At 44.3% G+C, this 27961-nt stretch overlaps 2 pseudogenes; both read right to left on the reverse strand.

Annotated features, from left to right (window-relative positions):
* Window positions 1-9315: 9315 nt before the first annotated feature.
* Window positions 9316-27961, reverse strand: part of LOC104654047 — a 31795-nt pseudogene continuing 13149 nt past the window's right edge.
* On the reverse strand, window positions 24714-26627 carry LOC104654046 (annotated as a pseudogene).

Below are 27961 nucleotides of genomic sequence, written 5' to 3' on the forward strand. Positions count from 1 at the left end.
AGCCGTTACCCGCCGGCCCCGCCCCTCCGGCCCCGCCAACCGCCAACCGTCTCCTCCCCGCACCCCGGAGCCGACAAGTGGTGGTGGCGGCGGTCCCAGGTCTGGGGTCCCTCAGACAGGAGGGCGGATGGAGAAGGAAGCGGCCGAGTCCACAGTCCTGCTCCGGCGCCGCCGAGCACGGCCCGCCTCAGCCGACCAGCCCAGTCGGCTACTGGGCCTCACCGAGACCAGAGGAGGGAAAGGCCGCGGCGTCCTGCTCCCTCCGCGGCTCTTGGCAACGACGCTCGGCACATCCGGGACCCTCAGGCCGTGGCCGTCGCGGCGCCGGCTGCTCAGGCCCCAGCCCCGGCCGCTGTGGTGACTCCACCGCGCCTCGCCGTCGCCCCGGTCCCTGTCCCTCCCGCCGCCGAAGACAGAGGAACGGGCTCGTCCAACTGCGCCTGACAGGTGAGGGGGGCCGGGCCGGGCAGCCGCGGGGTGGGGAGCTGGCGGCGGGTGCCTGTGGCCTTAGGAAGGGCCAGGGTCGCGATCAATGGTGAGTTGGGGGTCGGAGGAGTGGGAAGGCCTAGTTCAGGGAGAGTAATTGGAAAACCACTTGCTCCGGTTTGGACATTCTTTAAAAAGCCGAGGATGGCCGGGCGCGGTGGCTCAAGCCTGTAATCCCAGCACTTTGGGAGGCCGAGACGGGCGGATCACGAGGTCAGGGGATCGAGACCATCCTGGCTAACACGGTGAAACCCCGTCTCTACTAAAAAATACAAAAAAAATTAGCCGGGCATGTTGGCGGGCGCCTGCAGTCCCAGCTACTCGGGAGGCTGAGGCAGGAGAATGGCGTGAACCCGGGAGGCGGAGCTTGCAGTGAGCCGAGATCGCGCCACTGCACTCCAGCCTGGGCAGCAGACCGAGACTCCGTCTCAAAAAAAAAAAAAAAAAAAAGCCGAGGATGACTCGGGGCGGGGGTGGGGGTGGTCTTTTGTGGAGGGGAGGATACACCGGTTCGCATCGCAGGCGGATTTCAGGTCGGAAAGTCTTGGTCAAGGAGCCCGACGCTGCCTCCCGGGTCTCGGGGAGCAGCCCCCGTGCTACCGCCCAGGTGGGATCGTGAAGGGGATGAAGAGCTCCCGTGGCGAGGCTTATTGAATCCGGTTGCTGACTGCGCGCAGTAAACACTCCTTAAAGATGGAGCGCTTAACGGGAGGGTGTGCGTGTGTGTTCCCGGGTTGTTACCTTGCACACCCACTTAGGCCCGCATGAAAAACCTTTACTCCCCGCCGCCGGCCACCGCTGCCGGGACCACACATCTTGAACTCACGTCTCTCTGAGGAGAGGAGACAGGTTGACTTTTCCGGTGTGTCTGATCCTTCGGCTCGGGCTCATTGTACACTGTGTTTTGGAAGTGTCTGATTGTAGGGTGGCGTGTGTGGGGTTGTTCCTTGTAGGCCGCAGAACTTGTGTCTCACTTCTAACTCCAGACCTGCTTTAAAAACACACTTTTTTTGGGGGGAGGGAGGGGGTACATTTCTAAGTATGTCCTCATACAAACTTCGGAGCAAACTTTCTGTGACTCTCCCCACCCTCCCCCTTCCTTTTTCTAAATGGAAAAGAATGTCCGGAGGGGTTGCCAGATAGAGGACTACACTTACAAAGTGTTTATGATTCCAGGTGCATGAAATCTTTAACATTACAGGTACGTTTTACTTACAGTGCCATTTTTGGTATTCTTACATGGACATGCCACCCCCATTTTAGGAGAACTTGTATTTGGTTTGAAAAAGAATTGAAATCACGGCGTTATCCTACCTTCACCATTTACCCCTGATAAATTGTCCATGTTTATATTCGGGTGAGTGGTGAGAAAGATAATTTTCCGTAGAGGATTTGTGTGTGCGTGCACGTGGACGAATAAGCTGTAATTATGTTTGCCCACACTAGACTTTGAGATTTATTTGGACTAATTTTGTAGTTGAATGCCTGTGTGTCACATCTCAGTCCACTGGCTGAACTTGCTGGGTGAAAAGTTGCAGTGAATTTGGTATTTGAGAATTTAGCTTGAATGTATGTTGGCTGCAATTTAAATAATATGTTACCTTAATGCTTTCCCTAGGGAAAATTGCAGGGAATCATTAACTGAGTGGTTCTTAATGGAAAACCTGGATTGGGGGATACTTATATTTCCAACCCCCATTCAGTGTCCTTATATTGGGAGGAGTCAATGGAAACCTTTATAGGGGATCTTTGTTGCTTTAAAGTTTATCTGTTGCTGTTGCTATCTGGAGTCAGTGATCGTGGAAAGAACATGCGATCTCAGGTATCAGAAATAGGCTGTTTCCATTTACTTTCCATTTCTGGGCTATATAGAGAAAATGAGGAAAAAAATAGGGGTTTTGATTTTCTGCAGATAAAATGAGTTGAGGTTTTTAGTATGACTCAATAGATCTTAAAGTGTTTATCTGTGGTTTCTGTACTGCCTATGATACATTATAAAAATTTGTATGTAAAGCTTGTTAAGAGGAAAGATTATGCTTATATTTTAGGGCAAGAGGGCATATTTAACTACATTTATAGAGTGATTTTTGTTTCAGGTTTTTCTGAGGAATTTTAAATACCCTGTGTCCTTTTTTTTTTTTTTTTTTTTTTTTTTTTTTGAGAAGGAGTCTTGCTCTGCCACCCAGGCTGGAGTGCAGTGGCCAGATCTCAGCTCACTGCAAGCTCCGCCTCCCGGGTTTATGCCATTCTCCTGCCTCAGCCTCCCGAGTAGCTGGGACTACAGGCGCCCGCCTCGTCGCCCGGCTAGTTTTTTGTATTTTTAAGTAGAGACGGGGTTTCACCGTATTAGCCAGGATGGTCTCGATCTCCTGACCTCGTGATCCGCCCGTCTCGGCCTCCCAAAGTGCTGGGATTACAGGCTTGAGCCACCGCGCCCGGCCCCTGTGTCCTCTTAATAGTAAAAACAGTTTGAGGTGCTCTGAGTTTCTTACAACTACTTGTCTCTGAATAGTTTTCTCTTAAAATTTGACAAATATTAAAAACATTGTCCTTCCTTCTTTGGTTACAGTGTAGTCTCTTCTGTTTTGCCAGGAAAGTTAACATTTTTTTTTCATTTTTGTTCATCATTTACAAATTAGATGGTACAGATTTTAGCAAATAGATCTCAAGAACTGGATCCAATTAGCAGCTTTTAAGGACGTAAAGATTAAAGGATTAGATGGAAAAGATTGTTTTGACTGACTGGATAAATGACAGGGCTGTGTTTGATGTGCGTCCGGGAATTGGTCTGGAGCTGGTGCCCAACTTCTCAGTCCATCGTGAGAAGCCAAGTAAAATACTTAACCTAGGCCTCATTTTGTTTTTTTAAAAAAGTTGATTCTTTGTGAAGACCTTAAGAAATGTTTGGCATACCTTTAGACTAAGTGTTTAACAGTTCATTTAGAGTTCATTTAGATCTGGGTTCCCTAATAGAGGAAAAAAATCACTTAAAAAAAGATAGATCCCATAGCGAATTTATATTTGGTTTACAATACACTTGGGCTATAAGATGTTTTATTTTTTATTTTTTATTTATTTTTATTTATTTATTTATTTATTTTTTTTGAGACGGAGTCTCGCTCTGTCGCCCAGGCTGGAGTGCAGTGGCCGGATCTCAGCTCACTGCAAGGTCTGCCTCCCGGGTTTACGCCATTCTCCTGCCTCAGCCTCCCGAGTAGCTGGGACTACAGGCACCCACCACCTCGCCCGGCTAGTTTTTTGTATTTTTTAGTAGAGACGGGGTTTCACTGTGTTAGCCAGGATGGTCTCGATCTCCTGACCTCGTGATCCACCCGTCTCGGCCTCCCAAAGTGCTGGGATTACAGGCTTGAGCCACCGCGCCCGGCCTATAAGATGTTTTAAAATTATTGTTCTTTGCTTTAAGTTAATACCATATTAGTATTTTAAATTTATAGAGTACCTTTGATTTCAAGATGCTGTATAAACTTTAGTTAGTTGGTAATAACCTTGTTGTGGAATTGCCCCTTTACTGAAAAGTGTAAACATTTCTTGCATGGTGACGTGTACACACACACACACTCTCTCTCTTTCTGAACAAGAGGAAATATTTGAACCATGAGATCTCTGCCCACAATTGATATTAGACCTTTCCACCTGTTATTCTTAAAACCACTATCAGTGAACTGTTTGGTATTTGTCAACACTAACAAAGTGGGGCTAATTTAATAATTTAATCCCAAATTTTAGATTCCTCAGGCAACTGGGGGTTAGAATCTGATTTCACCCATCAAGCTACTTCTGTTCTTTATGACACCTTAACATATGATCATTAAAATGGGCTGTATGGTAACACTATCAACTTCAACTAATATTTCTATAACAAATTGATTGTAAAATGTATCATTTATAGATCATACTTATATGACTATTTGATACAGGTTTTTCTTACAATCGTTTGGATAGAGAAATATTCTTTACAGTAAAAACTTCGGGATAATTTTTTAGACCATTATTGTTTCTGAAAACCAAAGGCTGGAAAAAGCAGCTTAGTGTCGTAATTTGTAATATTTTAAATTCTTGGGTATGGAGAAGTAAAATAAGATTACTCCTCCAGAACATTTATTTCAGATCTTTTTGTACATTTAATGTTTTTGTATGCTGCTGCTCGTGTTATTAATTTCAAAGCCCTTGGCAATAAGGAGGTTAAACTTGCCTATAATGTAAGGAAATTTAACTTTAAAAATTTCCCTTTAGATATGCTAGCATCTTAGTCTTGGTTCACTACATATTTTATCTAGTCAAGGCTTTAAAAATTATAGCTTCATTCTGTTTCACAGGTTTTTAAGTACGCCTATACACCATAGTGACTTTATTTTTTGAGATGGAGTTTCGCTCTTGGCTGAAGTATAATGGCTCAATCTTGGCCCACTGCAACCTCTGCCTCCCAGATTCAAGCAATTCTCCTGCCTCAGCCTCCTGAGTAGCTGGGATTACAGGCACCCACCACCATGCCTGGCTAATTTTTTTTTGTATTTTCGGTAGAGATGAAGTTTTGCCATGTTGACTAGGCTGATCTCGAACTTCTGACCTCAGGTGATCTCCCTGCCTTGGCCTCCCAAAGTGATGGGATTATAGGCGTGAGCCACTGCACCCAGCCCATAATGACTTTTATATACTAGAGGTGTTAGTGATTTGAATGTCCCCAATTCATTTTATTTTCTTTGTCTCTGAGGAGGAAGCCAGTGTAGCTGAGCTCCTTCTTTTTCTCTTAAATTCTGTCTTCTAGTCTAATGCTCTTCAGGCAGGCAGTAGAACATGCCAACGTCCTTGATGTAGTTTGGTATTCATAGTAAAGTCTGTGTATTTTAGTCATCACTTTTACTTTTTTCTTGTTGGTTGAGCTGTTACTATCACAGCATACTAACATCTCATTTAGCATAATTCAGTTTTCAAGATAAATGAAGGGTCATACTTAGGCATACAAGATTTTTATTTTAGCCTTTTTTTTTTTTTTTTTTTGGCAGAGTGTTATTCTGTTGCCTACGCTGGAGTTCATTGGCAACAGTGTGCAGTGAGCCATCCCAGCTCACTGCAGCTTTGACCTCCTGGCTCAAGTGATTTTCCCATGTTGGCTTCCCAAGTAGCTGGGACTACAGGTACATGCCACCATGACTGGCTAAGTTTTTTTACTCCTTCCCCACCCCCCGTAGAGATGGGGTTTCTTCAGGTTGCCCAGGCTGGTCTTGAATTTCTGCACTCAAGGAGATCCTCCTTCCTCAGTCTTCCAAAGTGCTGGCATTACAGGTATTAGCCACCATGCCTGGCCTGTTTTAGCCTTTTTTGATGAGTCTTTTTTTTTTTTTTTTTTTTTTTTGAGATGGAGTCTCGCTCTGTCACCATCACCCAGGCTGGAGTGCAGTGGCCGGATCTCAGCTCACTGCAAGCTCCGCCTCCCGGGTTTACGCCATTCTCCTGCCTCAGCCTCCCGAGTAGCTGGGACTACAGGCGCCCGCCACCTCGCCCGGCTAGGTTTTTGTATTTTTTAGTAGAGACGGGGTTTCACCGTGTTAGCCAGGATGATCTCGAACTCCTGACCTCGTGATCCGCCCTTCTCGGCCTCCCAAAGTGCTGGGATTACAGGCTTGAGCCACCGCGCCTGGCCGAGAGCCTTAAAGATGTAACACATCCTCCTCTTTTCAAATAGATCATACTTAGTAGAACTTAACGTTTTATTCATGATTCAATATAAAATGAATATGAATTATTGTTTTGTTGTTATATGTAACGTGAGGATCTCATTAGGGCCTGTAGAGAGAAGGATTTCATCCTGGCTAAATGGTGATAGGTCGTTTAACTTTGTTCTTACTAGTTTTTCTTTTTGCATTCATTTTTGTTTACTGATACTTTCTTCATCTGAGAATGCTGAACCCTTTAAATACGCCATCGTAATCAGCATTGTACATGTTTCTGTATGATTGACATGTATGGAAAGTTTAAGTGCCAGATGCTGTGTTAAGTTCATATCTATTACCACTTTTAATTTTCATAGTAGCTCTAAGTGGTAGGAGAAACTGAAAGTTGGAGAAGTACATGTCACAACCAAAGTTGTCTAGAAAGCTTATTACAAGTTTATTAGAATTTGTGTGGAAAAATAAAATTGACGTATTCTGTTCACTCGGAATCGCCCTCACCCCTAGCAATACTTGCTCATCTTTTAAGGCTCAACTCAAAGATTACTGTTATCCCTACAACTTTCCCTGACCTGAGTTGAACTGTCCTCTGTGACTCTAAGAAACTCTTCTTCTAGTATCAGACCTAACCCACTGATAGGCGTTTATTGTTCCTATGCTTTAAGTGCCATGAAGTCAGGATCCTTGTGTGAGCATGGATTAAGATGTTTTTGGCATTTTATTTAATGAATGCTGGAGAGCTATAAAGAGTTCCGAATAGTTCTGCATATGTTCTTTATGGCTAATGCATTGGGTATGAGTGGCAAGAGGTGAGGCTGTAGATAGTGACCAGCCTAGTTAGGACCTTGTTGTAGTTTGCCAAGATGTTCATTTTTTTTTAAAGGTGGTAGGAACCATTGCAGGATTTTAAGCGTTGATATATTTGCTGTTTAGACACAATTTGGGAGCAGTATGGAGGATGGACTGGAATGGGAGCCATGAAGACTGGTTTTAGGGTAACTGGTTAAGAAGATTCAACAGCAACCATCGTTCAGATTTTTTTCTTGTTTGAATGTTTATTTCAAAATTTTTTATTACAAATAATTGCTGTAAACATCTTGGTGTAGATAACTTTGATTTTTTTTAAAGGATTTTTTTTTAGGATGCTTCCACAAAAATAGTGTTACCGAGTTTAAGTGTATGGATATTTTTAAGGTTTCATGATTAATTTTTCCTTTAGGCTGCTGCTTAAAAGAGTTGGGCCTATTTAGCACAGCAGTAAATAAAGATGTCCCTTTTCGCTATTCTGTTATAAGCATTAGCTAATTGCGTTTTAAATTTTTTGCTAATTTCATGGCATGTGCCATTTAAACATTCGTGAAGCAGGATATTTTCCTGTCTGTTTACTAATCATATTTATTTTCATTGACTTGTTTGGCCTTGTCCTAGTTATGTCAGAGCCTTAATGTTTTTCTTATTGATCTACCTGAGACTTACAATAATATTAATCTGTTGTCATATTTGCTAGAAACATTTCCATGGTGAATTATTTGTCTTTTAATATTGGTCATTGTTTGGACGTGTAGAAATGTGTTATCTTAGGAGTCAAAATCTGTCTAACTTTTGTTTTGTTTTCGTATTCTATACTTGGAAAGCCTTTTTCTTCAAGAAGTTTGATAAATAAGTACATTATATTTAGTGTTTTTAAAAAATGCTTTAATAAACTATTCCCCCTTCAACTGCTATTTGGCCATCTCATCATTGTTTATTAACCAATTCTTCCTTTCCACAGTGATGTAGTATCTTTTCAGTTATGTTAATTATAATAGAATCAGATATAGCTCTTGTTCAGTGCCATACTGTTTTCATTATTGTAGCTTTATAATTTAGTTTAATATTCTCATTAGGCCAGTTTTTTTAAGAGATGGAGTCTCGCTCTGTCACCCAGGCTGGAGTACAGTGGCGTGATCTTGGCTTGCTGCAGCCTCTGACCCCTGGGTTCAAGTGATTCTCCTGCCTCAACCTTGCTAGTAGCTGGGATTACAGGTGCATGCCACCACTCCCAGCTAATTTTTTTTGGGGTGGAGATGGGGTTACGTTGGTCAGGTTGGTCTCGAACTCCTGACCTCAAGTGATCTGCCCACCTTGGCCTCCCAATTTTTTGTTGTTATTCTTATTTTTTTCTGCCACATAAATATTAAACTTGTTAAATTTAATAAGGGCTGGGTGTGGTGGCTCATGTCTGTAATCCCAGGACTTTGGGCAGGCTGAGGAGGGTGGATCATCTGAGGTCAGGAGTTTGAGACCAGCCTGACCAACCTGGTGAAATCTTGTCTCTACTAATAATACAAAAATTAGTTGAGCGTGGTGGCACATACCTGTAATCCCAGCTACTGGGGAGGCTGAGTCACGAGAATCGCTTGAACCCGGGAGGCGGAGGTTGCAGTGAGCCAAGATCATGCCACTGTAGTCCAGCCTGGGCGACAGAGTGAAACTGTGTCTCAAAAAAAAAAAAAAAAAAAAGACATTTCGTTGGGATTATTATTAGAATTGCATGACTTTGGAAAAAGAGATATCTACGTCTATTTAGTTTTCTCACCCAGGAGCATGCTATGTTTTTATGTTTATTTAAGCTTTGGCCCATATTGCTCAGGATAGCTTTATAATTTTCTTCCTATGTTTGAATTTAATTTCAGATAATTTATTTTTATTTGTGTGATTTACATTGTGTTTTCTAATCCTAGTTATTGCTTGTATTTAGGAATGCAGTTATATGTATTTTTGCTCGATCAGAACAATTTTGGCTGGGCATGGTGGCTCACGCCTGTTGTCCTAGCACTTTGGGAGGCCAAGGTGGGAGGATCACTTGAGTCCAGGAGTTCGAGACCAGCCTGGGCAACATAGTGAGACCTCATCTCTTTATTTATTTATTTATTGTTTTTTGAGACGGAGTTTCACTCTTGTCGCCCAGGTTGGAGTGCAGTGGTGCCATCTCGGCTCACTGCAACCTCCGCCTCCCGGGTTCAAGCGATTCTCCGGCCTCAACCTCCTGAGTAGCTGGGATTACAGGCAAGCACCACCATGCCCGTCTAATTTTTTTGTATTTTTCGTAGAGACGGGGTTTCTCCATGTTGACCAGGCTGGTCTCGAACTCCCAACCTCAGACGTCACTCTGCCTCCAGCTTGAGGCAGGGGCTCCAGAGCTTTCCTCTTCAACCTTCAGCTTGAGTTGGAGGTGCACAGTCATAACCGTTAGGGTCCTAGCGCATTCATTTTCAGGAAGTAAATCTTCAGGACGTACTGAAGCATCTTCAGAATAGCAAATACAAAGAGGCTGACTCACGCTGACAGTTCTGTGATTTACATGATCATATTCAAGAAACAGCGAGGCCAATCAGATATCCATATGGAAAAATATGAGCTTTGACTTCTAACTCACACCACACACAAAAATTAATCCCAGGAAGATCATAAACCTTATTGTGAAAGATAAATCACTAAAGCTTTTAGAAGATAATATAGGCAAATATCTTCAGATCTTTGGGGGAGATGAATATCTCTTAAATGGGACAAAAACCAAGCAAACCATAAGCAAAAAGACTGATAAACTGCACATCATTAAAAGAATCTGTTCAATAAAAATACCATTAGGAGATTTAAAAGTCAAGTCCTATAGACTAGAAAAAGATACTTTATATATATACTGTTTTTGTCCAATGAAAGACATATCTGTAATATGCAAAGAGCTCCTTCAAATCAATACATACACATACAACTCAATTTAAGACTGGGATGACAACTTGGACAGACATTTTATAAAAGAGGATTGACTGGCCAATAAGCAAATGAAAAGGTATCATCTTTAGTCATCAAGGAAATGAAAATTAAAACCACTACACACCTACCAGAGTGGCTAAAATGAAAAAGATTGGTAACACCATTGGTCAGGATAAAGAGCAACTAGAATGCTCATTTGTTGCCAATATGAATATAAATTGCACAAACACTTTAGAAAACTGTTTGGTGGTAGTATCTATTAAAGCTAAACATGCCAGGCATGGTGGCTTATGCCTGTAAACCTAGCACTTTGGGAGGCTGAGGCGGGTGGATCATGAGGTCAGGAAGTCAAGACTGTCCTGGCTAACACAGTGAAACCCCATCTCTACTAAAAATACAAAAAATTAGCTGGGCGTGTTGCCACGTGCCTATAGTCCCAGCTACTCGGGAGGGTGAGGCAGGAGAATCACCTGAACCTGAGAGGCGGAGGTTGTAGTGAGCCAAGATCATGCCACTGCACTCCAGGCTGGGCGACACAGAGAGATTCCATTTCAAACAAACAAACAAACCTGGAAACAACCCAAATATCTATTAATAGGATAATGGATAATAGGTTGTGATATATTTTTACAATGGAGTACTACAGAACAATGGAAAAGAATGAACTACAGTCTCATGCTATATGTACAGCTGAAGCTCACAGACGCAGTGTTCAGCGAAATAAACCAGACACAAAATAATATATACTGCATGATTCCGTTTTATAGGCATGAGGTTCAACAACAGGAAAAACTAACGCATGGCGCCATAAGTCAGAATGGTGGTTTTCAAGGGGCACAATGACTGGGAGAAGGTACACAGGAGCCTCTGGTGGGCTAGACACGTTCTAGATCTTGATCTAGATGGTGGTCACAGGGTGCATGTCATATGTAAATACTCACCAAGGTGGACACTGAATATCTGGTACTTTAGATACATCATTCCTCAAAAAATTTTTAAAGGAGAAAGTGGGGCAATTCAATGGGGAAAGGATGGCCTTTTTTACAAATGGTGCTGGTTCTACTGGGTATCTACATCCTCAATACACAGAAGTTAACTCAAGGTGGACCACAGAGTCTCATGTAAGAGCTAAAATGATAACATTCTTAGAAGAAATAATGGAAGTAAATCTTTGTGACCTTGGATTAGGTAATGGGTACTTAGATACCACACCAAAAGCACACGTGACAAAAGAAAAACTAGATAAATTGAACTACATCAAAATTACAAGGTTTTATGCTGCCAACAATACCATTAAAAGTGAGCAGAATGGGAGAAAATATTTGTAAATCATGTATCTGGTAAGGGTCTAGTATTCAGAATATATACAATTTAAAGAACTAGCCTGGGCAACATGGTGAAACCTCATCTCTATACAAAATACAAAAAAATTAGCTGGTCATGGTGGTGTGAGCCTGTAGTCTCAGCTATTCAGGAGGCTAAGGCAGGAGGAGCACCTGAGCCTGGGAAGTTGAGGCAGCATTGAGCTGAGATCATGCCACTGTACTCCAGCCTAGGTGACAGAGCAAGGGCCTGTCTCAAAAATAAATAAAAATAAAAAAGAGAAGAAAGAAAAGTACTATTATAATCCAACAATAAAAACAAAACAACATAATTTTAAGAATGGCAAAGGTAGGCTGAATGTGGCATGCTCTCGGCTCACTGCAAGCTCCACCTCCTGGGTTCTCGCCATTCTTCTGCCTCAGCCTCCCATGTAGCTGGGATTACAGGCACCCTCCACCACGTCCAGCTAATTTTTGTATTTTTAGTAGAGACGGGGTTTCACCATGTTGGTCAGGCTGGTCTCAAACTCCCAACTGTTAGGTCTGTCCGTGTGAGGAAAGTCCACCAACAGGCTGTGTGTGAGCAACAAGGTTGTTTATTTCACTTGGGTGCAGGTGGGCTGAGTCCACAAAGAGAACCAGCAAAGGGACATAGGAGTGGGGCAGTTTTGTAAGATTTGGATAGGTAGTGGAAAATTACAGTTAAAAGTGGTTATCTCTTGCTGGCAGGGGAGGGGTCACAAGGTGCAGGGTGGAGAGATCATGAGACTCATTGTCCAGGGGAGGAATGTCACAAGGTCGATTGATTAGTTGGGGGTGGGACAGGAACAAATCACCAAGGTGGAATGTCATCAGTTAAGGAAAGAACTGCCTGTTTCATTTTTTTGGTGGTTCTTCAGTTGCTCCAGACCATCTGAATGTGTACCTGAAGGTCACAGGGGTTATGATGGCTTAGCTTGGGCTCAGGGGCCTGACATTGAGGATCCTTCTTTATTTTCTCTGATGCCCTTCTATGAGAATGAATCTGTTTTGGAAGAAAATGAAATTAAGATTATCCATCACAACAACCACTATCTCCAAATCTGTATTCATTCCTTCTATTCATTATAAGTCTCATCTACCTGATGAGATAACTTTTTTGAAGACAGGAATTGTATGCTGTTTAACAGTGCTTTGATTCTTCCATAGTTCAGTCATCCTTGATATCTTGTGGGGGATTGGCTCTAGGATACCACTGCCACACCATACCAGAATCTGTAGATGCTCAATCCCTTACATATAATGGTGCATATCTGCATATAACCAACACACATCCCCCATATACTTTATTTATTTACTTAGAGACAGGATCACCCTCTGTTGCTTAGGCTGGAGTGCAGTGTCACAATCACAGCTCACTGCAGCCTCAACCTCCTGGGCTCCAGTGATCTGCCCACCTCAGCCTCTTGAGTAGCTGGGACTACAGGTGTATACTACCACACCTGGTTAATTTTTTTTATTTTTATTTTTAGTAAAGACAAGGTCTCACTATGCTGCCCAGGTTGGCCTCCCAAAGTTTTGGGATTACAAGTGTGAGCCACAGTGCCTGGCCCCATGTACTTTAAGTCATCAGTAATAAAATGTATAGATATTGTACAATGGTGACAGTTGTTATACTGTACTTTCTATTTGTATTTTTATTGTTTCTTTTTTCAAATATTCAGCCTCGTCTAGTTGAATCTGAAGATGTGGACCTGCTGATGAAGAGGGCTGACTGTATCTAACTTAGGGTCTCGCATGCACCTGGCACTTAATACATTTTATTGACTGTTTTAGCTAACATTCAACAGACAATTCCAAATAAAAACCTCTTAAAAGTAGGTAAAAAAGGAAACCTTAGTCCTTCCTCTAAAGTGGCCAGAAAACCAGCCTGGGTAACATAGTGAGACCTTGTCTCTACAAAAAAGTTTTTAAAATTAGCTGCCTGCCTGTAGTCCCAGCCACTCAGGAAGCTGAGGCAGGAGGATCCCTTAAGCCCAGGAGTTTGAGGTTACAGTGAGCTAGATCACAACATTGCCCTCCATCCTGGGTGACAACAAGGCCCTGAGGGAAAAAAAAAAAAAAAGGAAAGGAAGGAAAGAATATAAGTATTGAAAAGGAAGAGCCGGGCGCGGTGGCTCAAGCCTGTAATCCCAGCACTTTGGGAGGCCGAGACGGGCGGATCACGAGGTCAGGAGATCGAGACCATCCTGGCTAACACGGTGAAACCCCGTCTCTACTAAAAAAATACAAAAAACTAGCCGGGCGAGGTGGCGGGCGCCTGTAGTCCCAGCTACTCGGGAGGCTGAGGCAGGAGAATGGCGTAAAGCCGGGAGGCGGAGCTTGCAGTGAGCTGAGATCCGGCCACTGTACTCCAGCCTGGGCGACAGAGCGAGACTCCGTCTCAAAAAAAAAAAAAAAAAAAAAGAAAAGGAAGAGACAAAACTATGATTATTTGCATATGAAATGATAAATGTTAGACAGCCAAAGAAGCCTGAGAGATTCAACTAAGATTTTACTGGAAGTAATATGAGAATTCAGTACAGTGGCTATATACAAAATCAAGAGATTAGCACAAAAACCTCAACTACTTTTCCCATGCACCACCAATAACTAATTAGAAAATGGAAGATCCCATTTACAATGACAATGCAAATGTATGAAGTATTTAGGAATAAAAATACAAAGATCTTTAACAAAAAATATGTAAGATCTATATGATGGAAACCCTAAAACTCTTCTGAAAGACATTAAAAAGAAATGAACACATGCCATGAGATAGCACGTTCCTATAATGTTGTATAGATGTCAATTCTCAAATTCATCTACAAATTTAACATAATCCTGTTCAAACCCCAAGATCGTTTTGGGTGGTGGCTGTTTTTGAGACAGGGTCTCGCTCTGTTGCCCAGGCTAGAGTGCAGTAGTATGACCACAGCTCACTGCATCCTCGACCTCCCAGGCCTCAAGCAATCCTCCCACTTCAGCCTCTGAAGTCTCTCATATCGTGTCCAAGAAATGGGGACAAATCTCACAAAGGAACTAGGCTCAGGAGGGCTGGAATATTCAGGGAAGGTTTCAAGCAGAAAGATGAACTTGAATTGGCTTTTGAGAGATTCATAGGATTCCCACAGGCAGAGTGAAATAAGGGAATTTTAGGTGGACAACGCATAGACAAAAGCAGAAATGCGGATGGTGTGACTGGGATATGGTGAGGGGCTGCTCTGGCTGGAATGGAGGGCTGCCACAATAATGAAATGGTGAATGAGGCAAATAAGGTTGGATTGGTAGCATAGCGTCAAGGTTGCCAGCTTATTAAATCAGTCTTCCAATATGCTAGCACTGGCCTGTTGGGAAAAGTAATGCATCATGTAATCAAACAAAAGGCAAACAGAGGCAAGCTCCAGGAATGGGCACTGTGAACAAGACTTGTCCCAGAGTAGCCAGATGTAGGCTTTAGACATGTTAATGCAGGCTGAGCATCTCTAATCGAAGGGGGAATGTCTCATATGGTGTCCAAGAAACGGACACATCTCACAGAGGGCCTGGACTCAGAAGGGGTAGAGTATGAGACATCATTCCCCCTCCCCTGTGAACTTAAAAATGTGGCCAACATTTTTTTTAAAAGATGGCTACTCTGTAGTGCTTTAACTGGACCTATTTAGGCAATGCCTTACACACTGGAGAAGGATGATACTATGTGAATCTAATCTACAAGACAATGCTTCTCTCTTTTGGCTGTCTCCTTCCTCTCCAGGGTGATGACAACTCCGTGAGGGTGGAGATTATATGTCTCTCATCATTTCAGCAACAAGGAAATAAATTAGTGGCAAAGTAAGGGTGACTTGGTGAGTACATCCAATTGTTGACATAGTTTTGGGTAGGAGAAATTTTGCTATTATATCACCTTAACTTCTTAAAATGGTCTAATGGGATTAACTTGGTTTCGATTCACAGAGATCTCCTGGAAGCAAGGATCCTTTAAAAATCCTGGAATATACACTGCAGTAAAAGCATACCTCAGCCTTAAACTACTGAAGAAGAATGTCAAGTGGGAAAGTGGCTTTGGTTTTGAGTTTGTGGGATCTGAATCCACACAGACAGGACTGCATTTTGAAAACCTGAATTAATTATTGTCCTTACCTCAATAAGACAAAAAATTATAATCAAAATTATTAGCATTACAGTCACAGATATTGCCAAGATGAGTCTGTTGTTATAGCCATATCCTGGAACTTCTTTCGTGAGCTACAAGAAAAAAAAAAAAAGGAAAGAATTAAAAAAAAAAAAAAAAAGAATCAAAGCTAACTTTTCAAAACCCCAGTATTCCAGTTGAGTAGCTTACAGGTTCTTTTTTATTTTTTTTGAGACAGGGTTTCACTCTGTCACCCAGGCTGGAATACAGTGGTGCGATCACAGTTCACTACAGACTCTACCTCCCTGGGCTGAGGTGATCCTCCCACCTCAGCCTCCCGAGTAGCTGGGACTACAGGCACGTGTCACCACACCCAGCTAATTTTTGTATTTTTTTGTGAAGACAGGGTTTCACTATGTTGGCCAAGCTGGTCTGAAACTCCTGACCTCAAGAGATCCACCCACCTCGGCCTCCGAAAGTGCTGGGATTACAGGCGTGAGCCACCACTCCCGGCCTACAGTTTATCACGTACACTAATCTATTTCACTCTCTAAATGAACAAAGTGGGAGATCACTGTTATGGCCAAAGTTACAAAGTGGGAGATCACAGTTATGGCCAAGACAAGCTATGGCCTGGGAGTCCCAGGTTCTCTTGTGTGGGCACTTTCCTGGCATATGCTAAATGATGGGAAAGTCTGGGTCTCATGTTTCTGTGTGGTCTTCTGCTCTTTCTGTTTGCTTTTTCTGGGTCTTTCTACTCTTTCTGGGTCTCATGTTTCTGTGTGGTCTTCTGCTCTTCTGCTTTTTCTGTTCCCTCTGGGCTTCCGTGCTTTCATTGATATAGTTCTCAGTTTTCCATTGGTCCGTATCCCATTCTGCCTTGGACGCCTTTACGTCCTGCTGCTCACTGAGGAGCTTCATCAGGAGGCCTGTCCTGGAGATTAACTTGGCACAGGTCACTTGCACATGGGTCTCAGAGCAGTCCGTCTTCAAGGTCCAGATAACATGAGAAACGAACCTTCTCACATCATTGTTGGGGATGAGGGACCGTAGCTGCTGGGTTAGCTGAATTTCATACTGATCACCTGGGGATGAGAGCAGTGGGTAATTGAAGCTTTTGGGCTCGGGGGACAGGTCAGTGCCCACGTTGTTGTATTCCCATTTTGTCTCAGTTTCTTTAACAGTTGGCTTTAAGTTGAATGCAGTCCCAGCGGAATCTGCCTCAGGAGGAGGATTGTAGTTTGTGTTTTCAGAGATGGGGCCTTCTGGCATAGTAGTGTTTTCCATAAAAACGTTTTCTTCAGAGTCTTTTTTTTTTTTTTTTGAGACAGAGTCTCGCTCTGTCGCCCAGGCTGGAGTGCAGTGGCCGGATCTCAGGTCACTGCAAGCTCTGCCTCCTGGGTTTATGCCATTCTCCTGCCTCAGCCTCCTGAGTAGCTGGGACTACAGGCGCCTGCCACCTCGCCCGGCTAGTTTTTTGTATTTTTTAGTAGAGACGGGGTTTCACCATGTTAGCCAGGATGGTCTCGATCTCCTGACCTCGTGATCCGCCCGTCTCGGCCTCCCAAAGTGCTGGGATTACAGGCTTGAGCCACCGCGCCCGGCCACGAGGCATTTCTTACAGTTGTGTTTTTTACATTAGTGGTTTCTATAAACTGTTCTGAAGGAGCAAATACTTCCAGAAAAGGATTTTGTGGAGGACTCAGGTCTCCTGAGGATGAAAAAGCCTGTTGTGAAGAGGAATTTATGAGGCTTTTCGCTGCAGAGAACGGCGGCCTCTTTGTGAGCATCAGTCTATTGAGATAACTTTTCTTTCTCAACTTTTTAATCTTTTTGACCTTGGGTGTTCTGTGGGCCACACGGCAGTGAGTTTTATGAAAGTGGTATTTTTTTCTGAAATGTATAATTGGTTTAGCAGCCTTCATATTTTTAACTCTAGCCTTTGCATTTTCTAAAATTAAAATGGCTTAGGCTAAGTCTATCTATCTGACCTGAGGTAGGGCTTTTGTAGGGGTGGAGGCGGAAGGCACGCCCATGGAGAAGGGTTTCAGCACAGAGGAGACTGTTGGCTTATGCTCTTGGGTGAATGAAGACTTGACGGCGTTTCCCACTACGGTCTTGGGCCCCTGCTCTATGTGAGACTATTCCAGCTCCCCTGAAGCTGGACTCCCAAGCCTTTTTTTCTATGGCAGCATTCTGCACAAATGCCTGCGTACCCTCTTCCCTCCTGGTGCTCTGCTTTCCCACCTCTTTGAAGTGCCTTTTCTGGATGCTCCTTGGGCCCATGAGGACTCTGTTCATTCTCTGCAGGTTTTTGCCTACACTTTGAATCTTTGCCAGGCTGCTTTCCTGTGGTTGGACAGTTTCTTTTTTTTTTTTGAGACGGAGTCTTGCTGTGTCGCCCAGGCTGGAGTGCCGTGGCGCGATTTCGGCTCACTGCAAGCTCCGCCTCCCGGGTTCACGCCATTCTCCTGCCTCAGCCTCCTGAGTAGCTGGAACTACAGGCGCCTGCAACCACGCCCGGCTAGTTTTATTTTTTTTTATTTTTTTATTTTTTGAGACGGAGTCTCGCTCTGTCGCCCAGGCTGGAGTGCAGTGGCCGGATCTCAGCTCACTGCAAGCTCCGCCTCCCGGGTTCACGCCATTCTCCTGCCTCAGCCTCCCGGAGTAGCTGGGACTACAGGCGCCCGCTACCTCGCCCGGCTAGTTTTTGTATTTTTTAGTAGAGACGGGGTTACACCGTGTTAGCCAGGATGGTCTCGATCTCCTGACCTCGTGATCCGCCCGTCTCGGCCTCCCAAAGTGCTGGGATTATAGGCTTGAGCCACCGCGCCCGGCCTTTTTTTTGTATTTTTAGTAGAGACGGGGTTTCACCATGTTAGCCAGGATGGTCTTGATCTCCTGACCTCGTGATCCACCCACCTCGGCCTCCCAAAGTGCTGGGATTACAGGCTTGAGCCACCGCGCCCGGCCGGTTGGACAGTTTCTAAGTTCTTTTCAAATAGTTGGCATTTAAATTTGTTACCTAGAAGGCTGGACTGCATAAGCATGGCAGTTTTTTCTTCCCTTTTAACTTCATCAATTTTTTTCTTGTATTTCTGCATCTAATATATTTTCTAGGAAATATACCTTTCTCAGTTTATTTTCATAAGTTGAGTTGTTGGATGCAGGTTAAAGTGAGGGGCTGTTTGTATTGTTTTTCAGAATACTCAGGAGCCTATCTCCATCTTGCACATTTGAAAAACACAGTTTAATGAATGGTAACAACATGGATTCCACATCTAGATTTCCTGCTGAGAAATAAGGCAAGATGTAACTTAGCACACTGATAACATCACTCTTGTCATTGGTGTCTAGCTGCTCACTCCCAAAGCCTGACAAGCTGATGCCATTGCTGTCTAAGGCTGCCTCCGGCTCAGTAGTCAGCTCAGTGCTCATGTGCTTTTTCTGGGCTTGTAACACCTTCATGAACGGACCTTCTGGATTCCCAACAGATGCTTCTTCAGCTGTCAAAAAAGAAGAGATTGCTTTGATCTTGAAAGATGATGGGACGGCATGCATCAGTCCATAGCTGTATGCTCCAGTCACACAGAGTAGGAGTCAGCAAACATTCAAGTGCCATTCAGAGAGGTGAAACATACACGCAATCCTAAACCTATGAAATGGCAACAACAAAAGGAGGAAAAGACATTTTTTGAAAACATGGCCACCTACTTGGAACATTCCATAGTGTGACATATAGTAACTCTGCTTAGGATTATTCTGTTGATCCCCAGGGGCCAATTGCCCAGGGCTCAGTGAAAGCCCAAGGTGGAAGACAAGTGCTTCCCTGATGAGCTGATGAGCTGGCCTCTCTGCAGACTGCTCCATACCCTGTGCTGTCCTGCCTCAGATGCAGAGAGAGCACAAGACTCCCTCTCTCATCCTCAGTGTATCTGTGTTCTTGCTACCATCACAGCTGAATGCAATGAAAGGCGGTCCTCTGAGAGGAGCAGGGTGGAGATGCTAAAGTGGAGGCCCCCTCCCATTGCTGATAGATCCTCATCTGGCACGCGCTCCACTCACCCACCCCATTCTCTGCTCCCACATATCGTTGCCGCATCACAGAAGAGGTGACATGGAAAAAGCACTGTGTCCACCCTAGTTCTTTTCTTAAATTTGGGAAGGGATCCAGGGTGTAGGTTAAGAGATTAATTTGCCAGATGGTGTGCCTATGTTGTTAAATATATAATGAATCTATGGTATGATAGCAGTTTCTGGATAAACATTACTTGAGGTCCTAAAATGCAGAAGGGAAAAAGCAACTTTTGTCAGATGCCTACTTTGCTTTCATTTCATCTCTAATATTTTGGATGGGGAATCATCCAAATCTGACTGCATGAAGGTCAAGTGTGCCAGTGTGCAGCTGGGTTTCTTTTCCAGAATTAAAAGTATTTTGGGTGGTGGTGAGGGTCAGAGGAAGAAGTGAAGATTGTGAGAAAGGAGAAACATGGGCTTGGGGAGAACCCAGAATTGGAGACAGAAGACCTGGCACTAGGCTACAGCATTTAGCATCTCTGATCTTGTTTTTCCTCATCTGTAAAAGGAGATTAACAATGGTTTTCTGTCCACCTCTTGGGGAGAAGGGAATAATTTAATTGGTAAAAAAAAAAAAGTTTTGAAAAATAAGCAACACTTGTTTGTTTTTATATAAGTAGCCAAACATTATTAATTATCCACCCCGTATCACTGGTGGATACTTGTATTCAAGTTATCTGGACTGGAAAGCAGTCACATTTTAGTAGTCATGAAGTTGGTACTAATAAACCTAATCTACAGAAAAACTCTTGAAAGCACTTGAGCATTTGTTCTGTGAATAGAAAGGTTCAGAACAAGTTCAGAGTTGGATGGTCTAAGAATGGAAAAGCCCTCCATTCCATTAGAAGAGCCAGGTAGCAATTTCTGGTTATGGAACCAGAAGCCCTCAGGCTTCAAATAAAACAGCATCACTTGTACTCTTATAAAATTGTAAAAACAAAAACAAAACAGGATCTACATCTGTCCTAAAAGGCAGAGAGTACTTGAGACCTCACACATATAAAACTAGCTTACAAACTACATTGCACTATATGAGGAAGTTATCACTGGGGGCAAAGCACCAAGCAGAGAGCACAGTACACTGGGTGTGGATGTTAATGTCATTCCCTAGCCTTCCCATTCCTTTCTCTTGGTCCTTTATGCATATGGAACAGTTCCATTATTAAATTTTGTGATAATAACTGAGAACCTGACTCCCAGCAAAGGAGTAGTTCAGAAGTTGAGGGAGTTTAACTCTGAATGAGTAAATAAAGCAATTATATCATTAGCTTAAAATTTTATCATCAATTAAAAATAAAAATATAAAAACAAATACTTAATGTAACAATTTATCACCAGGCAATTTGGACTCACGACAATGTATGGTGTTTGTCAGACCTGCATTGTTGCAGTGCAGCTTGACTGTCTTGCAGACAGCCTCAGTGCTATTTTTAAATTGGCAGAGGCAGCAGGCCACATGGCTAAGATCCTATAGATGGAAAACACAAAACAATAAATTAGTGGTAAAGCAAAGGTAGGCAAAGTGGTAGGCAAAGGAGGCAGGCCAGCACTACCACAGGGCTGGGCAAAAAGGTGTTACTGAGGCCTGTGGACGGGACAGTTGGGTAGGAACCAGAAGACCAATGGGAAGGAGGACAAAGGTGCCCAACTGAAAGGTAAGCATGGCAGTGAGTATGGTATGCCTAGAATAAAGGTGGTTGGGATTAGAATTGGGTGACACTGATCAGTAGTTTAATTCAGAAGTATCTCTTCCCAACTCAAAAGTCTCACTTTGGGCTGAAAGTACACAGGAAGAAGGTAGACTTCTAAGAAGAGTCTGAATAAGCCCCCAACTTCTGGAGTTCCTTTCTCAATTCCTGTTGGGAGTGGGAAATATTAGAAATTACTCTGGGCATTAAAAATAGCTCAGATTAACCTGGATTGTGGGGTTAAAAAAATAACAGAGATTGCATTGGCCAAATCTGGACAATTTGAGCATTCGAAAGAATAACAACAAAAAGCTACAACATAATTTATAAAAAAGAATCCATGAAGAATGATATTAAAAAAAAGAGGGAGTTGTTCTTTAATGAAATAATGCCAGCTAATGTAGAAGGAATGACAATTTTTAAAAGTGTCACTTTGCAACCACCAATGTAATAAAAATTGATTCAGACAAGGATTATCATTGATGGACACAGCTGGGTGAAAAGACATCTGAGCCAGGCACAGTGGCTCATGCCTGTAATCCCAGCACTTTGGGAGGCCGAGGCGGGTGGATCACCTGAGGTCAGGAGATTGAGACCATCCTGGCTAACATGTTGAAACCCTGTCTCTACTAAAAATACAAAAAAATTAGCTGGGCGTGGTGGTGGGCGCCTGTAGTCCCAGCTACTTGGGAGGCTGAGGCAGGAGAATGGAGTGAAGCTGGGAGGTGGCACTTGCAGTGAGCCGAGATCGCACCACTGCACTCCAGCCTAGGCGACAGAGCGAGACTCGATCTCAAATAATAATAACAAAAATAAAAGACATTTGAGAACAGGATCTTCACTGATCTCAAAGTACTACCCCACAGATTTTTTATTAATTACCAAAGGGAAAAATTATTTTTTATTCTTTTATGAGACAAGGTCTCATTCTGCCACCCAGGCTGAAGTACAGTGGCAAAATCATAGCTCACTGCAATCTCGACCCCCTGGGCTCAAGTGACCCTCCAAATTCAGCCCCCCAAGTAGATGGGACTATAGACTTGCACCACCACGCCAAGCTAATTTTCTTTTTTAATTGTATTTTTAGTAGAGACAGAGTTTCACCTTGTTGCTCAGGGTGGTCTAAAACTCCTGGACTCAAGCGATCTGCCCGTCTTGGCCTTCCAAAGTGCTGGGATTACAAGTGTGAGCCACCACACCCAGCAAAATAACTACAATGGAGAGATCTGGAAGATCACCTTAAACAAATGATCAAACTTAGCATTATGAGCCACCTGCGGTCACGAGGCAGGAAGGATCCATCACCAATGCAGTATTCTTCCCAAAAATGCTTCACTTGAATCTCATCATGCGGAAACAGACAAATCCAGATTGTGGAACAATTTACAAGAAAACTGTCTTTGACTCTTAAAAAATGACTTGTCATTAAAGATCAAAAAAAGTAGAGTAATGTTTTAGATTAAAGGAAATGAAGACATGACATGCAGTGCCCAATCTTTCATTGGATTCTGTACTGTTCTTTCATCTTTCTGGTATGTTTGAATTTTTTTCAAAATATAAATTTGGGCAAAAGAGATAACCAAGATAATTGATTAATGTATTGTTATGGCTTATTGGGGGCAGTTTCAGAGAAATAAAAACAATCTCTGTAACTGGAATAAATTCTCAAGGTTAATCTTAAGCAGTATAGATAGCATGGTCATTAAGAATACAGATTCCATAGCCAGACTAGGCTTAAATCCCAGCTCTGTGAATAATATGAATTTGGGCAAATTGATTAATCTCTGTTCCTTGGCCTTGTCATTATAATAGTACCTACCTCTAATGAGTTTTGAGGATTAAATGAATCAGTACCTGAAAAATGCCTGGCACACAGTGAGTGCGCAATAAATGTTAACTACTATAATTATTACATTACAGAGGTTGTGGGGGGGCCTTTTCTGAGTCCTCCATAAGGATGACTTTATTAGGGCCACATTAAGATTGTGAAAACAGGAGAGTATTCAATGGATACATGAAGTCTGTGAGTTGGGGATACAATGTACAGAGTTTTAGATTAAAACTGCATCCAATAAGTTGGTCTGACACATCTTTCAAACCTATAGAGGAATAATCACAAGTGACTAGTATTCCTTTGGGTCCAATAGAAGCCTCTGATCTTCATATAGATTGAATGTACCCAGAACCATAACCTAGCATTTTACTTATATAGCAACCTTAACTCTTTTTTTTTTTTTTTTTTTTTTTTTTTTTTTTTTTTTTTTTTTTTTTTGAGACGGAGTCTCGCTCTGTCGCCCAGGCTGGAGTGCAGTGGGCAGATCTCAGCTCACTGCAAGCTCCGCCTCCCGGGTTTACGCCATTCTCCTGCCTCAGCCTCCGGAGTAGCTGGGACTACAGGCGCCCGCCACCTCCCCCGGCTAATTTTTTGTATTTTTTAGTAGAGATGGGGTTTCACCGTGTTAGCCAGGATGGTCTCGATCTCCTGACCTCGTGATCCGCCCGTCTCGGCCTCCCAAAGTGCTGGGATTACAGGCTTGAGCCACCGCGCCCGGCCTAGCAACCTTAACTCTTGACACAAAGGTGTTTCTTTTGTTTTGAGGCCGAGTCTCACTCTTACACAGGCTGAATGCAGTGGTGCAATCTTGGCTCACTGCAGCCTCTGCCTCCAGGGCTCAAGTGATCCTCCCACCTCAGCCTCCTGAGTAGCTAGAACTACAGGTGTGTGCCACCATGCCTGGCTCATTTTTGTATTTTTTGTAGAGATGGAGTATCACCATGTACTCCAGGCTGGGCTCGAACTCCTGAGCTCAAGCACCCCTCTCTCCTTGGCCTTCCAAAGTGCTAGGATTACAGGCGTGAGCCCAAAGTTTTTGTTATTCTTTTTCTGCCCCCAACTTTTGATTTTAAACATTTTCTTTTTTTCCTTTAAGCCTTAGGATGGCTAGGAAGCATTTTCAAATGATATAATGAACACCTGTATAACTTTCATCTGGAATCAACAGTTGCTAATACTTTGCCACATTTGCTTTCCATGTGTGTATGTCTATACATTTTCTGGACAAACCATTTGAGAGTCAGTTGCAGACATAATGACCCTTCACCATTAAAGACTTCAGTGTGCACTCCCTAAGAACCAAGACATTCTCCTACCTAATCAGAATACTATTATCACCCAATGAAACTTAATATTATCATTGTCTACTGTGCAGTACATATACACATTTTCACAATTGTCCCAATATAACATGGCTTAAAAAATTCAGAATCCAGTCAAACATCAGACATTGTATTTAGCGTTCATGATTTTTTTTTTTTTTTTTTTTGTAGAAAGACCTTTAATACTTGTTTACAAAATTCAGGCATACATTTCAGTTTGCCCTGAACTGTGCCCAAGGCTGTGTGCTCATCTCTGCCAGGGTGTCTGTGCCCCTCATGTGTTGCTGATGAGGATGCAGAGCAGAGCCTGGGGTCCGGAGGCCTCGCAGGGCCTCAGGGGAAGGGGAATGTGAATGTGGCCCAGCCCAGAGGACCCTCCATTTCATCAATTTTGGATTGGGCGACAGAGGAAGCAGATGTCGGGGCTGCGGACCTGCTGGTCTGGGCAGGGGTCTGGGGACCCTGGGGCTGCCTGCCATGGTCTAGAGGAGGAGGCTACAGGGGGTCTACAGGGGGTCTAGAGGTCTACAGGGGGCAGTGGCTCAGCAAGGGGAGGCCTGGCTACCAGGGGCTTGAACATTCGCTCACTGGAGCCTTTGTGCTTGGCCCTCAGCAGCATGGCTGGGGCTGTGGTCCCGTGTGAGGTGTGCTGGAGGGTGTGTAGGTGGCCGGTAGTGACTGCTTGTGCCAGAGTGACACAGGCTTCCATGGGCCTGGCTGGGGACAGTTAAAAAGCTGAAAAGGTACTTGGCTTTGTGAGGGCAAGGCTTGGGAGGCGGGGCTCTGCAGGAGGCCATGTTCTCTGTCCTAGTTGCAGGGGGTGGTGGGGGAAGGTGGGACAGATCCCATCTGGCCTCTGTCCCTGGGCTGCAAGCTGACAGCAGGCCGGGGAAGCAGTGAGGCTCTCTGCCCTGGCCTTGGGGAGGAGTGCATGTGTGAGGCTGGGGTACAGTGGCCCTAGAGTGGGGCTAGGGCTCATCGTCAGCACCAGGCTGGGGGAAGATTTAAAACCAGGGTCCTGTCTCTGAGCCACCCCACAGGGACGCTCGATCCAAGCCTGTTAAGGCCGTGGAACTCGAGGGTAGGCAGTGGGCTGGGCCCCCATGGGGTCAGAACGGAGGTGAGGGCTGTCCCGGAGGAACATTAGTGTTTCTGAGAGCACCCTAGTATTGCTCTACCTCGGCCAGCTGGGCAGCCCAAGTGTGGGACCCTGCTCAGGGAGTACCTCAAGGGCCTGGGCCTGGGTGGCACCGGCAGGCTTGGACACTGCCCTGGCAGCAGGGGCCCCATGGAAAGCAGGAGACCTGGCAGGGGGTGCCGCCCAGTGTGGATGGAAGGGCGGGGCGGGGCCACCGGTAAGTCACTGGGCAGAGGCACGAGCACGTCCACGTAGCTGAGCAGGAAGAAGTCTGGCCATCCAGCACGCCCTCCTACCAGTTCTCGTCGATCTGGTCGATCAGCATGAAGACATCACCCTCATGGAAGCCCAGCTCCCCATCGTTCTTGGGCTCGAAGTCCTACAGTGCCTTGCAGCTTGGCTGGTCTAGGGTCGGCATGCTCCTGCTAGGAGTCCGGATGGGCTTGTCGGAAGATTGGAAAGAGGATGAAGCTGCAATCCTGAGGACTGTGGTGCAAGGGAAACCCCTTTTGGACTGCTCAGGCTCTCCGAGGTCAAAGGGCTCCCGAGGCTTGGGCTTATACTTCCGCTTGGAGTCTAAGGAAGCTTCCTGCGTCCTGTGCTTGAGCTTCTTGGCCAGCTCATCCAGGATCTGCATCGCCTGCTGGTGGTAGTCCAGCTGCGCCTCCACCAGAGCCGGGAGTTGACTCATCTGCTCAATGTCGGTATCCAGGAGGTTGTGCATGCTGGTTTCCTCCTTGGACTCCTCAAACTTCTCCAGCGCCTGGCGCAGCTCCTCATCAGAGATCTTGCCCTGCTGCTTTTTTTAGTCAAAGTCCAGGTGGCGACCCTCCAGCTTCTGCAGGTGGTGCTGGATCTCCTTCAGGTCTTTCTTGCATAGGTTCTGGACGGGGTCAGTGAAGTTCTACTTGACCTCTATTTCCAGGGAGTCCTGGACTTGGACTTGCTGGCATCCAGCAGTGCATTGCTGAAGTTGCACTCGTCACCCAGCTCCTTCCTGTGGTGGATCAGGCCCTCACCCAGGTGAAGATATAGATATATATCCATAGCTATATCTACAAAGAAGGCCAGGCATGGTGCCTCATGCCTGTAATCCCAGCACTCTGGGAGAATGAGGCAGGGGGATCACTTGAGGCCAGGAGTTTGAAACCAGCCTGGGCAACGTAGTGAGATCTCGTTTCTCCAAAAAGTAAAAATAAAAAAAATAAAAAAAATAAAAACTCACACCGTATATGTAAATTAACTCAAAATGGATCAGAGACCTCAATGATGTAACTACACAATTTCTGGGAGAAGACAGAGAGAGTGAATCTTTTCTACTTTGGATTAAACAACAGGTTCTTAAAGATTTCTTAGGTAAGAAACAAAAAAGCACAAGCCATGTAAGAAAAAATTGCTAACTTAAAGCTGATCAAAGTTTAAAACTTCTGCTCTTCAGAAAACTATTTATTTATTTATTTATTTATTTATTTTTTGAGACAGAGTCTCACTCTGTAACCCAGGCTGGAGTGCAGTGGTACAATCACATCTCATTGCAACGTCCACCTCCCGGGTTCAAGCACTTCTTGTGCTTCAGCCTCCTGAGTAGCTGGGATTACAGGCGTGGGCCACCACACCTGGCTAATCTGTGTATTTTTGGTAGAGATGGGGGTTTAGCCACATTGGCCAGGCTGGTCTCGAACTCCTGACTTCAAGTGATCCACCCACCTTGACCTCCCAAAGTGCTGGGATTACAGGTATGAGTCACTGTGCCCAGCCAGAAAACACTTTTAACAGAATGAAAAGACAAACCACAACCTGAGAGAGGATATTTACCAAACACATATCTATAAGGCCTTGTTTTTTGTTTTTATTTATTTACTTATTTAATTTTTGAGATAGCATCTCACTCTGTGACCCAGGCTGGAGTGCAGTGGCGATCATAGCTCACTGCAGCCTCGACCTCCCAGGCTCAAGCAATCCTCCCACCTCAGTTTCCCAAGTAGCTGGGACTGTGGGTGAGCACCACCACACCTGGCTAATTTCTGTGTTTTTGGTAGGGACAGGATTTCACCATATTGCCCAGGTGGTCTAAAACTCCTGGCCTCAAGCCGTCCTCCTGCCTCAGCCTCCCAATATGCTGGGATTATAGGCATGAGCCACTGTACCTATTCCCTGAAAAGACTTGTATTTAGAATCTATAAAACACTCTTTTTTTTTTTTTTTTTTGAGACGGAGTCTCACTCTGTCGCCCAGGCTGCAGTGCAGTGGCATGATCTCTGCTCACTGCAAGCTCTGCCCCTTGGGTTCGTGCCATTCTCCTGCCTCAGCCTCCCGAGTAGCTGGACTAAAGGTGCCCGCCACTACTCCTGACTATTTTTTTTTTTTTTTTTTTTGGTATATTTGGTAGAGACAGGGTTTCACCATGTTAGCCAGGATGGTCTCGGTCTCCTGACCTCGTGATCCACCCGCCTCGGCCTCCCAAAGTGCTGGGATTACAGGCCTGAGCCACCGTG

Source organism: Rhinopithecus roxellana, chromosome 19, assembly GCF_007565055.1.
Source record: "Rhinopithecus roxellana isolate Shanxi Qingling chromosome 19, ASM756505v1, whole genome shotgun sequence".
NCBI lineage: Eukaryota > Metazoa > Chordata > Mammalia > Primates > Cercopithecidae > Rhinopithecus > Rhinopithecus roxellana.